This window comes from Hippichthys cyanospilos, chromosome 2 (assembly GCF_059441005.1).
Source record: "Hippichthys cyanospilos isolate Australia breed blue-spotted pipefish chromosome 2, RoL_Hcya_1.0, whole genome shotgun sequence".
NCBI classification, from domain to species: domain Eukaryota; kingdom Metazoa; phylum Chordata; class Actinopteri; order Syngnathiformes; family Syngnathidae; genus Hippichthys; species Hippichthys cyanospilos.
In genome coordinates, this window is record NC_142370.1 from 1,760,611 (window position 1) to 1,775,334 (window position 14,724).

General features: G+C 40.8%; 1 long non-coding RNA gene across 31 annotated transcripts; it reads left to right on the forward strand.

Moving 5' to 3' along the window:
* The first annotated feature begins 470 nt into the window (after window positions 1-470).
* On the forward strand, window positions 471-11,061 carry LOC148426841 (uncharacterized). 31 transcript variants are annotated; one of them, XR_015864802.1, is made up of 8 exons: window positions 471-1,476; window positions 5,253-5,415; window positions 5,492-5,675; window positions 6,338-6,379; window positions 6,688-6,764; window positions 6,832-6,920; window positions 7,227-7,297; window positions 8,505-8,707. It is a non-coding gene; the product is annotated as an uncharacterized LOC148426841 (long non-coding RNA). The 31 variants fall into 31 exon arrangements; XR_015864807.1 differs by having other exon boundaries at window positions 5,492-5,541; XR_015864798.1 differs by having other exon boundaries at window positions 5,253-5,378.
* The last annotated feature ends 3,663 nt before the right edge of the window (window positions 11,062-14,724 follow it).

A 14,724-nucleotide genomic window follows, 5' to 3' on the forward strand; every position in this document is an offset into this window, starting at 1 on the left:
AAGTTTTAATTAGGAAATGAGGCAAGACCGAACAGGGGAGCAAAACTGGACAAAGTGTCACCAGACAGGTGGATGAAATCAAGCTAACGAGAACGCAGACAATAAAATTATGGGCCCTTACACAATATATCATTGCACACTGCACAGAAGCCTTCTACTTTTCAAGTGAATGCACAGTGCCTTTGTGCTCAGGCAGACATTAAGTCTGCCATGAAGTCTGCCTGGCAGCACACGTTAGCAGAATTTTAATTGACTAAAAACTGTACACTAAAACTGCAGCACTTAGGAGGAGTGTAACCATATGGATATAATATGACACGAAAATAACAGAATATGGAGAGTAATTTATATATATATATATATATATATATATATATATATATATATATATATATATATATATATATATATATATATATATATATATATATATATATATATAATATATATTGTCAGGTAATGTGATGAGGGCAATGGCGACACATAGTGGTGAACGCAGGTAGTGCAGCGATGTGATGGAATAATGCGCCATGTTGATGTAACATTGAGCCAAATTGATGTAAAATTACCATGTAAATTATTGGCTTAAGATACCAGTCAGAATTGACCTCGACTGGAATAAAACAAATAAATGAATATAATATAAATATATTATAAATAAATATATCATAAACAGCAGACACCAAATCATCTCTGAAGACAACCAACATTAAAGAAGTCCATGAAGTCAACTCACAATGAAGACACATTGTGAGGCCACAAGATCAAAGCAAGCTTTTAGCAATAAGTCATGCTCAATATTACTCTGTAACTGCCATTGGAAAAAGTGTCAGTTGATCACAAATGTTAAGACCTATGTTCATGTTTATTCTGTAAATGTGCACATATGATATGTTATTGCCTTTTTTAGCCTGATTTGAAATATGCAATTTGTTATTACCATTTTAAACTGTATCTTTGATCAAGATACAGCTGAATCATATTGGAATGTTCGGGTGTTCAAGTGGAAAGTTACTAAACGGCCAGCACAGACACTGAGCTGCCAGGTCAGCATACCAAAAGAGGAACAAATGCCCATGTATGCTTATTTTTGGTGGAAAGGCTGCTGCCTGGCCTTGAGTTGACATTAGTCATGTCCGATCGTTCGATTAAAAGTGCTCAAAGTGTCACAGTGACACTTTCACTTCCTCCATTTAAGGCTAAGATCGTTCAAAGTCCTCCATTTAAGGCTAAGATCGTTCAAAGTATGTTCCATTACGCGTACATCGAGTCATGGGATTGGGGTCCTATAAAAAGGCCAACACCCAAAACTCGTAGCTTCCTTTTTTGCCTTTGCCTGCCAAAAGCGTGAGGATCCTCTCCAGGCTTCGGGTGTAAACCACCAAGTCGGAGTAGGACTCTGTCACTCTCAGAATTGGACACTTTTTAAATTCTTGCGACGTTGTTAGCCTTCGGAGGATTTCAAGCAGCAAACCGGTAAGGAAGTCATTCTAAATTCTAAATCCATCCGATAGCCCAACTAATAATGTCATTAATTCGCAATGTAGGAGAATTGAAACTGATCACTTTGATTCTCTTCCAAAATTGGTATTAGACTTTTTAGAAACTTTCCACTCCTTTCATTATGTTTTAAATTCTTTATTTCATTATACTTGTTTTTGTGCATGGTTTTTCATAGCCTTGGACGAAGTTTTATCTTAATCATTTATTAGCTGAAAGACAAAATGTATTGAATGTGTTTTTGTGTATTATGTATTAAGAGGGCATGGTAGGCCCAGCCATGTACTTTTTGATACTGTGAATAATTATTTGCTTTGCTTTCGCTAAATAAATATTTCAAAATTTCATTCTTTATTCTATCTCAGTCATTCTTATAGACCAAAATTAGAGATCCTCCTAGTCTTTTGTAAGTGAAGTAATGATATTGCCTTTACATCGGCAGTGCCATTCTTGATTAAAGTTTAGTTACTCAGAGTTGGTTGAAGTTAAAACAAACGTACCCGAGTGGTCGTATAAGACTGCTAAACCCTATTCTGGTCTTAACAAGTGCAAATGATCTTTTAGAGTGAGGAGCAGCCAAATATATAATTTGCGTGTTTTTTCTACCTTCTCGTCTCAACGGTTACTCGACGAGTCGGCGGATTAAAGTAAGATGGGTAGACGCTTAAAAATTTAAAGGCTGTGAGCACCAGAACGTATCCTCCTCGACACCGGCTTACGCAGATGTCCGTCGCCTGGCGATACAGCGTTAGAGCTGTGCTGGACTAACGGGACGTCTTAACCCTTTACACGGAGAGTCGGTCAGGACTGTTAGTTGTCCTCAGATAGCTGACAGGACTGCAGTAAGAGCAGATCAGTCAATATATAGTTAAATAAATTCAAAATTAGGCTAACAGAGATGGCCTTGCTGACCCTGACAGCCCACCACTGACATATAAATAAATGCATACCGATGGTCCTCGACTTACAACGTGGATCTGTTCTTAAGATGCGTGGTAACCCAAATTTCAGTGTAAGTCCGAATGCCATTCAAATAATAACGAAAAAAAACATAAATTAATGAATTAGATTACTTTATATGTACTGTACTGTAAAGTATCGTACTATTGCTCTCCCTCTTTTTGCGCCCGTTTTGTCGGATAAACTTTATTCTTGCACCGCATTTTATTTTGTAGAGAACTCTTGTTTTGAAGTGCAACCGCAAACAGCCCAGCAGCCACTTCTTCCCGAGTGAGCGCAACCACGTCATTCTGTTACAAGCCGTGGAGATGTATGAAAAAGTGGCCGAATTGAAAGCGAAATTAACACAGGCTTTCAATGGCTTCAGTCTTAAGGATAATGTGTGCGCATTTTATTAAAGCCCAAATGAAGCATTTTTGGGCCGTTTGCGGCTATGATGGCAATTTTTGGGGGAGAATGTCGTAAATTCGGGAAGCTTCTGGAACAGCTAGTGACTTCTGGTGTCCGAACTAAGTGCCGCAGTTGATTTGGAAAAGAATTGGTCTTAATGGAACACATGGACGCTGAAGTGGAATCCTATTATGAAATAAAGATTAATTAATTACAAGAAAGTTTTCTTTTTGTATTTATATACTTATTTAGTGTTGGGGTTATGTGACAATTAATTCGTTACCAATTTATAATTTATATTGATAATTTTCAAACAATATATGGATTTTGAGTCACAGGTCATCAGCCTGTCAGTCCAGTTTCATGAAATAATTTACGGATAAATGGACATTCACGTTGCAAACAATCAGCTGTTGATGTATGGATTTTTTTTTACCTTTATTTAACAAACAGAATGAATTACAAAATGGCAATAGTTTAAAAGTCCTGATTTCAATACAGCGTAATTGCCAAGGGAACAGTATAGATAGATTTACAAATTGAAGAAAAATATTCACGTACATTTTCAAAATAGTGAAAGAAAGTTGTTATCATTATATGTCGTCTAGAATAGTGTGCAGTCCTAGTTCATATCGCCCCTGTCCTTAGATAAAACTGTTGATGCAGGAAAATTTGAGCTGGGACCTTGGCCCAGCTCTTGGTGGCGCCCGGCTGGCTCTTTTTGCTATATCTTGTAATGTGCAATGCTTTGCTGAATGAATAAAAAGCAGGCGGGGGACAGTTAGGCTTCAAACGGTGTTGGCGAGCACGAGAGTGAGAGCCAAGCCTCCCCTCTTGGTTGATCTATTTTGCTGCTTAGCAGCTGGGTTTGTCTTTGTTGTCTTTTAAAGATAATACTGACAATAAGCAACTAACTGGATAAGGAAACAATACAACATAAATGAAAAGAGAGAGAAAAAAGATCTAACAGAGACAATATGTTACATAGGGGATTTCCTTCAAGATATTGTAAATTACTTGCACACCTGGTCGTGCAATAAACTTCAACGTTTTAACATAATTACATAATACTATGATAACATTTATCAAGACAGGGATACATTGGTGAAACCTTTTCTTGTGGATGAGAAATTTGACCATACATAAGATATTTACAGGAATGTCAATTTTCCTATTCAGAAGTATGACACCAAAAATGATGGGATCGATTGAAAAATGAGCTGGAAGTGATTCAAATTTAGGAGAGATACAGAGATTGGGGTCCTTCCAAAATAATTGTATTAATGGACATGAAAAGAACATACGATCCGTGGTTTCAATATCATTTTTACAGAACGTGCACATGTTGTCTTCAATAGTAAAACATAAACGTAATAATTATTTAGATGAGTGGCGTTCATAATTTTAAAGTGTGTTTCTTTAATTTTTGGGTCTACTGGAAGTTTCAAATACATCGGTGTTAGTATTTTCTCCATTCTCAGCAAATTTAGTGTGGCACGAGGTGCTAGAGCTGCCTCCTGGTGGCAGGGGTTGTACCCTGCACCTCACAGCGGTGGCCAATTTACAATTAAGGCCCCGCTATAAAACAGGTCATGCTCTAGCCCACAGGTGTCGAACTCCAGTCCTCGAGGGCCGATATCCTACATGTTTTCAAACCTTTTCCCTCAAAAACACCTGATTCAAATGATTGGGATCATTTTGAAGCTCCTGCAGAGCTTGCTAATGAGCTAATCATTTGAATCAGGTGTGTTGGGGAAAGAAAACCGGAAAACATGCAGGATGCCGGCCCTCGAAGCCGGGAGTTCGACACCTATGCTCTAGCCCAGGGGTGGGCAACTCCAGGCCTCGGGGGCCGGTGTCCTGCATGTTTTCCTGTTTTCTCTCTCAAACACACCTGAATCAAATGATTAGGATTATTCTCAAGCTCCAGCAGAGCTTGTTGATGAGCTAATGGTTTAAATCAGGTGTTTTAGGGAGAGAAAACTGGAAAACATGCAGGACCCCGGCCCTCGAGGGCTGGAGTTGCCCACCCCTGCTCTAGCCCTTCACTGATCCATTTGCGTAGAGATCTACTCACTTCCGGGGTACCTCCCATTGGCGTCAATCAAGTTACGCAAGGTAATGTCTTGGCTGCCGCCTTGTATTATCCCATTGCCAATTTGATATCGTGGATTTCGATTCTATGTTGTTAAAGTAAGGCCCCGAGGGGCACAACACAGCAAGCTTTTCTTAAACCCAGTTTGATCGGCAACACAGCCGAATGAGCGGCTGTGTTCCTGTCTTCCCAGTGACGTGAGTATCTGCTCTACATGTGTGAGTCCCTTCCTGTGGTGCGTGATCGTTTCTTGTGTTTCCCTATGCAGCGGTCATTGAACGTTGTAGCCGCTGTTGCTTTGTTTTAGCTGGTTTTACTGGACCTTCACGTCCGAGCGGCTTTCACCTGATTCAGCCGGAGGTGCTCCACGTCCCAGCCGTCCACCTCCGAGAATTCCCAGGCGGAAGCCAGCGCCCTCTCCCCCGTTCGGACTGTGATTTGTTTTACTGGACTTTTAACACCCATTTTGGGTTGATTTTAGTCTTTAGGCATTTTTGATGGTTCGTGAAACTATTTATTTACCCGCTTTTAAATTTTCTTTTACAGGGCTCGAGACTCATCCCCGGCGACACTGGATGAGGGCTTCTATTTTCAGTGTTGGTGATTTTATTTTTGTTGTGGTCACTAGTGTGTGTTTGTGTGCGTGTGTTTCACTAGATGGTGGTTTTAATTGATTGGAAGTGCCTCGCCTCTCCTGTGTACCGGACAAGGACGTTCCAGCCTTATTTAAGTAGCCTACTAACTTTTTAATTATTGTTTTAAGATACAATAAAAATATTGGAACCACACCTACAATTAATTTTTGTAATGTTGACGTATGGAATCTGAACGCTGTCAAAAAGCGTGTTGACTAATCGCAGATCCACTGACATTGCCTGGTGAGGTGACGTCATATCAATTTGCATATTCCACACGGATACGCCTTTTTGACAGCGATTTTACGCGTGCAAAGGAAGATTCGTGCTTCCAAAGGGGAGATTCTCGCACGTGTCTCGCGAGAGTCTTACTCATACGAGTGGTAAAAAACTGATACAAATCTGAAAACACGCATACATTTCTTTGAAAACACGGATACGCCTTTTAGACAGCGATCTTACTCCATGCTGATGTGCACGCGGTCGGCGGCAAGAATGGCGAGAGGCACCTATAGGCCGACATCCTCTTTAAAGTCGTTCCGGAAGAGCCTGCAGTCTCAGTACACTTCCGCTGTGAGAAAAGGGAGGGCAGAACAAATTCAAAATAAAATCGAACGTTTTATTAATTCATCTTTACGAAACCCTTGTACATAATACACATCGTTATGTAAGTAGTAAACATTAGGGTTTTATTTTTCGTTCTTGCATTAATTCGTTATTCATTTTAAAATGTGAAATCCTTGTATATAATACACAGGAAACTGGACAGAGAAGACTGGATTACAGTTTACAACTACAGGTATAAATTTCTGTGAAATAGATGTATCTATTGAAAGATCGAAAGTATTTTGTAAAACCATTACATAACTGACTTCTTCCTAGAGTTTTCCAAGACAACCATTCGGGATTGACTGTGGCATCATGTTGATAGTATAGACATTATTTGACTGTAATTCTTTGTGCTATAAAACATGACATTAAATACACTGTTTTATTCCTAGTATTCCCTTTACACCACATTAGATGCTCCCTTTGACTTCACTATTGTGAGTTAATACATTCAATCAAATAAACATTTACTCTGACCTTTCATTCCAATTTGTTTAGTTCATTTTTCAGATGGACATGCCACTTTTGCGGAAGTGGTGGGGCATCATTCTGATGGAAAATTTTGATCTTGGAAGGTGAGATCACAAAGTTTTTACACGGGATAGTCATTTTATTCATTTAATTTGTTTAATTATTTGTTAGCCATGGGAAACGCTTTGCCCACTTGACATTCCTCCAAAGCCCTTCTATAAGGTGAAGTGCCCCCAGTGTTCAGGCTAAAGAAGAAAAAGGTGAATGACATGACTGAGGTCAGATTTTATTTCAGGTTGGAAATGAGCTTTTCCATTTCCTTATTTTTTCCCCACTCCTTTTAAAGTATTGCTCCAATTGTGGAAATGTCACTCTTGAGTTTAAGACACACTTACTGGCTTCAAATTAGAAGTAAACAATGTCTAGATAATTTATTATTGGATTGAGAATTTACATTTGTTGAGCTTTCTAATATGTCAAGTGGATTATGCTAAATGGCCCTGATAGAGTCTTTCAACCTTTTTGGTGCTTATTTGAAAATTACAACTGATCATTTATATTTTCAGGAAGAAGAGCAGCAGGCTGAGGTCTCAGTCAGACCTACTGATGTGGAACATCACGCTGAGTGAAAATTAATGTCAATATAAAAGGCTAAGAATATTTTATCATATTTTCATCTGTTTTGTTTGTTTTCTCATTCAGTATTTAATCATTCTCTTTCATTATGAAGTCTGATTTCAAGACTTGAGGTTGAATGTTATTTAGGTGTTCCAGCAGCAAAAGAACATAATTAGCAAAAAAACAATATTTATGTTGGTTCAGAAAAGCCTACAGAATAATAAAAAAATCAAATTGGAAAAAAACATGTTGAAAAATAACTGTTGCAATCCATTCAAAGTGAAATGATCGTGAAGAGGCAGCAAGTATAGTACAGAAAATGATGTATAGGTCTATCACATCTTATGAGATATTGGCATATGTACAGGAGAGAAGTAATTAATTATGCTACTCAAAAGAAAATAACTGCACTGGCATGTTATTCCTACCCTTCATGGGAACATTGCATTTGATCAACTACTTTATTTACAGCTGAAGGTCTCTTAATTAAAATATGGTGTAAAAGTTCATTTGTTTCAGTAATTCAACTTAAAAAGTGAAAATAATATATTACACACACTCATTACATGCAAAACAAGATATTTCAAGCTTTATTTTTATAATATTGATTTTTTTTTTGATTTCATAAAATATTAAAAAAAAATCGATTTTTCATTTGGGGTTTTCATAAGCTGTATGCCATAATCATCAAAATTATAATAAAGGCTTAGAATATTTCCCTTTGCATATAGTGAGAAATAATATATTTAAAATACATGTCTGAAAAATCCCTGGGTTTACAGCTATTAACGCTTGAGCCCTAATCACCCGCCATTAGTTTTTTGTTATGACTTCAGTTGTATAGTTAACCACCACAGTGTATTAGTCTACAACATGACAATATTGTATTGTCTAATATAGTGTTTTGAAAAAGACAAGGCTAATGCTTTAAATGTCCACATCAAAAGCTTTGTTTGTATATGAAATACAGGTAATATGGGTGGCTTTTTATCCTACTAGGACAGAATAAATATCGCGTGCAATATATACAGAATGGCATAATATGGTTTACAGGCATAAGTCACTGGCTCTCATACAGAACAAATAACGAATAAAGTTTATAAAAGTTGAAAGGTTCAGTATATAAATAAATGTAAAAATGTGTATTATACACAAGGAATTAATATTTTAGTTTGAATGTGTGGTTTTATTTTGAAATTCCTCCCCTCTTCCTGTTCTCACAGCAGAGGTGTACTGAGACTGCAAGCTCCGCCGGAACCGAGTTGACAGAGGATTTCTGCAGCCAGGTTCTCGTGAGAATGGCGGCGGGGAGGCAGGGTCGATCTCAACCATGGCCGGTCCTACGCATCTTGCTACCCCAGCGAGATTGGCATTTGCCCCTCCCCAACATCACTCAGATACCACAACAAATTAAAAAACACAAACATGTTTTTTTTTTTTTTTGATTGATTTTCTGGCCCACATAAAGTCAGTTTTACTCCTTTAGGAGGGAAGAGAAAAAAATACAAAGAAACGATAAAACAATCTTCAAATGAGATAATTGTGCATTGGATGTCTCATTCACATTTATAAAGGTCACATAGTGCAGTTTTAACAAAATTACTAACAAAGTCAGCCAGTTCTAGTGGCATTAAACATGCTTGCATGCATAGAAAAGGTGCTATTCAATACTCTTTGACAAAGAGATTACAGAATATGGAACAGATCGCATCCCGTATCAGTTCCATACGGGACGCAAGAGTAACTGCCAAAAAAAAGGATGATTCCGTATTTTATGGGACGGGTGGCAACCCTAGCTGTACCCACATCATCACTGGTATAATGGTGCAGCCTGCGACTAATTTTGAGACTCAAGGCAAGTTAGGCAAGCATGATGATGAGGGTTTGGGTTTTGCAGCTCTGCAATGCAGGTGTATAGGAGTAACCTAGATTTTGGTAATAAAATTCCGAAGCCCAAATGTGAGGGTTGAGCATTCATCTCAATCTGTATGAATCTAGCAATAGCTGCATTATCTTATCTAGGTTTGCCTTTCTCTTTATTACTTAGCTAACACTAGCGTTAGCACCAATCAGCCTAAAATAACACAACGCAAAACGCAAAACAGTGCTTTGTTGACATAGCTTACCTCTTAATTGGGCTTTCCTTTCTCTTTTCTCCGTTTTGTGCCCTGCACGCCCGAGGGCTTGTGACTTTTCATTTTTATAGGAGGGAGCACCTGAGCGCCCACTTTTTTTTTTTGTGAGGGCCACTGGCGGCGCCCTGAGTACACATAGTGCCCCAGGCAGGAAACTGTTTTGCCTGTAGGACAGACCAGCCTTGATCTCAACCGTCACTTTTATTACATCAACACACCCAAAAACAGAACATAGCACTCGAGCAGCCTCTCTGTGGCACAACAACTTGTTTGTTGGCGTCTCACCATTTTTAGACCGCTTAATATCCAATTTCACTTCCATGGTGATGGCCAATTGTTTACTGCGTGCGTACGTGCCCTTGAAATATTGTAAGTCGAGACCGTCGTAGCTACTGCATATAAATTAAAGCTGTGGTGCAGTCAAGCTTTTTCCAGTTAGCAAAGCTAGAGGCAGCTAGCAAAAATTAAACCAGTCCTGCAGAGAAAACAATTTCAAAGAGTAATTGATGCTTTGTGGCCACTCGATTGGATAACTGCAATGCACTTTATCTGGGGGTTGGTGGGTCCTCCATTAGTCATCTGCAACTGGTTCAAAATGCTGCTGCACGGCTTTTAAGTGGCGTAAGTAAATATGAGAATATTTCACTGATTTTAGCTTCACTCCATTGACTGCCTGTCCATTTTAGGATTTTTTTTAAAATTCTCTTATTTGCTTTTAAAGCCTTGAATGGTCTTGTCACACCTTACCTAGCTGAGCTGCTGCACCCGTATTCCTCAAGCTGTTCTCTCAGGTCAGCTGAGTGGTTGCTCCTGAGAGTGCCGAAAGCTAGACTTAAAGTCAGAGGCGAATGAGCATTTGCCGTCACAGTTCCAAAACCATGCAATGAACTGCTACTGCATGTTCGACAGGCCTCCTCTTTACCTGTTTTTTGTCGTGAATAACCGCATGCAGGTGAGGACCCCAGCCAGACGCTCAGGTGTTTAGGCTCAAGTCAGTTTATTTAACAAAAAGCGTACGTCGAGTGTGGAACAAAAAGGAAAAAAGCCAAATGACAATGCACAACCTAAATTACAAAGTTCAAAACAAAGCGAGACAAAACGTGTCTGAAGTAAGAGTCCAAAATGGGGGCGTGAGTCAAACAAGGGAGCGGGGACCACATGAAAGCGACTGAAACAAAGTACAACAAAAAACATGTGAAAGAGAATATACTAGAATAACAAAGTGCAAACCAAGGATGTGCACGAGGTTGGGGAAACACGGAATGGGACCGCTGGGGCTTCACTGTGCTGAAGATGAGCAAGGCGAAGGTATAACCTGGCAGTGCTCTCCTGTAGCTGCTGGCCTTAAAAAGCCCTTGACGGGAACGAGCCACATATGCGTGGAGAGGTCTGGCTTTCTGTCACTGTTGTACTTTTTGTCCACTTTTTTGTCGCACGAGGAGAGGGGAGGGGAGTGGAGCGAGCTTGCTGTGCACTTTACGGTAGATCCGGAAAGAAGAGCATTGCTGAGAACTTTCACTTTTCTGGGATGTGACAGAGCCAATATTATCACCAACAGCACCTTTTTTTCTTTTTTTTTTCACACTGCGTGTCCCTTGCTTTGCGGCAATAGTCTGCCAAAAAATAAAAGTTTCAATGTCACCATCAAGTGGCTGAGACCATGCTAAATATTGTGCTGACAATGCTGCGCTATCGTTAGCTAAGCACAGTAACTACGGTTCAACAGCTTTTAAGTTAAGCAAACGCTGCACATACCAGTTGTTCCAAGTTCTCGCTTCCGCCTTTCTACAAGCCAGGTTAGTGCTCTTGCTTGACTGTTTTATATTGAAAGCTCAGCTGGCCATGTTGGATGGCTCCCGGTGACCGCAAAGCGGCCGCCATGATTCATTCCTACCCCCTGCGTGAGCCATTGAATGTTCCCGTGAAGAAAGTTAAAAAAAAATTAAATTCATGCAAAAGGCGACGTTTTGCTTCTCGTGACCGCGCGCGGCCATTCGCGTCGCTCCATTAGTGTCCATCGCGTCGCTTGACGCGCATTCGCGCCCAGTTGTGCGGCCTCCATTGACTACGATACAAAGCTCTCCGCTTTTTTGCCTCGTTCGCTTTCGGTGGGCACGTCGCATTAGGTTACTCGACGAGGCAGTGGGATGGCGTAAGACAGATAGACGCTTTAAAACTTAGGCAGTGAGAACCAGAACGAATCATTTCTAACACCAGCTTACGCAGATGTTCGTTGCCCGGCGATGCAGCGTTAGAGCTGTGCTCGGTTAACGGGACATCTTAACCCTTTAAATGGAGAGTTGGTACGGACTGTTAGTTGTCCTTGGATGATTGACAGGACTGCGGTAAGAGCAGATCAGTCATGTGGCACACCAGATGGGACCTGATTAAAAAATATTGCGTCAAATCGAGTATTTGAATCCACGGTTCCAAAAAATAGAAAATCGCTTCTATAGACGTTTTTCTTCCCAAAACATTGCAAGAGCGACTTAACCTTGTAAATTTCATGACTGAAAGCTTAAATTGATACATGATAGTATCTTTCAAGAATATCTCTTTCTAAAAAAGAACTTTCAAAGCTAAACTAGTGTGGTCTTGCGGCGAAAAGAATAAGACTGTCAAAGTGAGACAACGGTGACCAGTTTCCTTATAGTATGTGCCACGCTAGTATGGGTGGAATGCGTTACCAATTGCTGCTTTGGTGCGCAGTAAAATTACTTTTAATGCTTTTAAGGGCTGCTAAATATGCTATAGCCAGAGGAACTGTGTCATGGGACTGCGTAATCTATCGATTGGCAGAGGAAAAAGTGAAAAACTGGGAGTCAGAAGAACTCAAAGAACTGACCGAGAGTCAGAAGTGTGCAAAACTTGCACAAGAAGTTGCCGAAGAGTTGCTGTTCACAGTGCGGAACCCACATTTTTGAGAAGGAACTTTTTGAATCTGAGACTCATTTTTCCTTTTCGACTTTTTGGGCTCTTAGATGAGATCAGCAATCATCCGAGGAACAAAATTTTTAATGAACACTTGCTGTCATGTGGAATGTAATTACAATAAAGTAATAATTTTCTTTTAGTTTCAAGCACTTTGGCGCACTTGCTTTTTTTTCCGTTTTAGACTCAGCTATACCCCGCATAAACGTGATAAAAATAAACAGTCGTTGAAAGTTGATTTATATTGCGTTTCTCTGTTGTTAATGTTAAAATGGATACATGTGTTTGTATACTTAAAGTTTCATCATTAATAATCTTATATTCAGTGTATCGACTGGGCGAAAAGTTTTCTCTTTTCTAGGGGGGGCCTTGCAAAATATAGTTGAGAAACTGCCTTACAACAAAAAAATCCAACAAAACTGCTGAGTGAAGGAGCAGAGGACTACAGAAGAGAAAGAATGGGAGCCCACTTTGTCGTGTTGAGCGGCAGCGCCTCCCATCACTATCTCTTGATACATGTTCGCTTTCCGAAGTGGGGAGCTGAAGTGGATCAAAAAAGTTACCTAGAGGAAATGGCCAAAAGCCTCGCCACCCAATGGACATGGCCTTGGAACGAGGAGCCACAAGAGTGGCTATCGACGTGAATGGAATCAAGTCCAGACGGATGTCATTGAAAATTGCCAAGGACATCCCCGCTGGAGCCCTCAAGGTACATATGTCATCTTTAACTGCTAGAGAAGGAGTAGAGTTCATCATACAAATATCTACGGGGCAGAAAAAAGATAGAGAGCAGGAAGCCCTGAAAGTTAACTTAGAACAAGCCCTCAAGAAAGCTGAAAAGCAGCTATAAGAAGTTCAACAACAGCAGGAAATGAGACAACCTGCGAGGCTGAAACCACCCAGCATGGCTTCATCCATCTTGACCTACACGCCTAGGAGCGTCACACAATCGCCTGTACTCACACCGAGAACCAAAATAGTACCCGTGCAAGAAGAAGAAATTGAAATGGCAGATGAAGCAGAACAAATAATCAACTTGAGCGGAGGAGCATCGACCCCCAGCAGCATACTTGCAACTCCAGGAAAAAGTAGCTTGCCCCGAGAGGAGCGAGCGAAGAGGAAAAGGCGTCAGACCACTGTGGTGACATTTGACCTTGTAGCCGTAACATCACCGGAGTCAACAAGCTCCTATCATCCTTTACCACCGCGAACCCCTCGAGTCGAGGTTCCAGAAGAGCCGAGAGCAGCATCTTAGAGCACAGAAGACATTGACGACAAAGGCATGGCTGTGCTCCTCGAGACGATTCAAGAAGTCCCACGAAGTGAGGAAAACCTCAGCCATGATGAGAGCGAAGCGTCTGAAGATAAGCTAGTGCCCGAAACAGTAGGCACTGACCGGGGGACCTCTGCTGAGGAAGAGGATCGACAGTCCATAACATGATTCGCCTCCCCCATGAGTATGGGAAGTCAGGCTCTGAAGATGGTTAGGGGAGCTACTCGTAAGGGTGTCAAGAAGCCGCAGCCGATTTTGGACATCTACCGTGCATCTGAACGACTGGCTAAAAATCCTGGAATAGGATGTCTCATGACCAAGGAAGGGAGGAAGAATTTCATTCCTGAAGTAGGACAAAGAGAGTACTTGCACCCCATGTTTTGGATGGAAAGGAAAGATGAAAAAGTGACAATGGGTGTGAGGATCACCTACAAAGATTCCATGAATCTGCTGATACTACCGACTTACCACAACCTGGTAAGCTGCACGAAACTGACAAAGAACTTCAGAGAAGAATTCGTGACTATCCTATATGACGTGATGGGCAGATTTTTGAAGCAGTCCATGCTAGAGTGGCACTCAAAGCTTGGAGTTGGATCAAGATGATGAGCCCATAACAACTACTCCCGCACCGCTCGGGACAACACCATGGGTGGTGACTCTGTCAAAGAAGGGGACCCCGGCCAGAATTGACACACCTGTCTAGAGCGTGGGATATGGAATAGTGCACAAAGACCCTGAGAAAGACATGAGAGCCTTCAAAGCCCTGAAAGCAATGGTTCGACCCAAGTTCCAGAAAGAAACAGCAAGCAAATACTTGTATGCAATGTGGCCCCTGGTCCGCGACGCACCAGAGGGAGAAATAGCAAAGAAGATGTGGTTGCAATTCATCACCAGAGACCCTGTCAGCCTGGGAGAAACATCGGAGGAAGTTTACAAGAGATGGGTGGATGACGAAGAGGAGGACGAAGATACCCATAGACAGAGCCAAAGAACAACTAACAAGGGGTCACACTACTGAACGTGTGGTAAAAGTTGAAACAAGTCATAACCCCTACCAGATATGTCAAAGTTCTAAGAAGAATTACGGCTGAAATGGAAACTGAT